Here is a 425-nt window from a genome sequence, read left to right on the forward strand (position 1 = left end):
CTTATTTTCCAGTTGTCATTGTCTGTTTTTGTAGTGGTGGTTGGTTGTTTTGCTTGATTTTTAGGCAGGATTTTGCAATGTAGCACAGACTATCTTGGGAATTGAGATCGTCCTATGTCAGTCTTATGTGTTCTGAAATGATGAGTGTGTGTCCCAATGCCAACGATGCTAACATGGGTTATTTTGTTGTTATTCTATTGTTCATGTTGTTGTTTTAACACAGAAATTTTAATAAATGGTTTACTAACTGACAATTATTTTATTTTTTATAAAAATAGAGATGTGCTCTACTTTTTTGTTTCCTAATTTAAAAAAAAAAAATGTTCCTGCTAGCGATCAGGTACATCATAACTTCTATTTTCTATACAGATTTTCAAGATGGTATTCTTTAATGTTAACTTAGTCATCTGTCATTTAATTTGGCT

The sequence above is a fragment of the Mastomys coucha genome, unplaced genomic scaffold, assembly GCF_008632895.1.
Source record: "Mastomys coucha isolate ucsf_1 unplaced genomic scaffold, UCSF_Mcou_1 pScaffold6, whole genome shotgun sequence".
Taxonomy (NCBI): domain Eukaryota; kingdom Metazoa; phylum Chordata; class Mammalia; order Rodentia; family Muridae; genus Mastomys; species Mastomys coucha.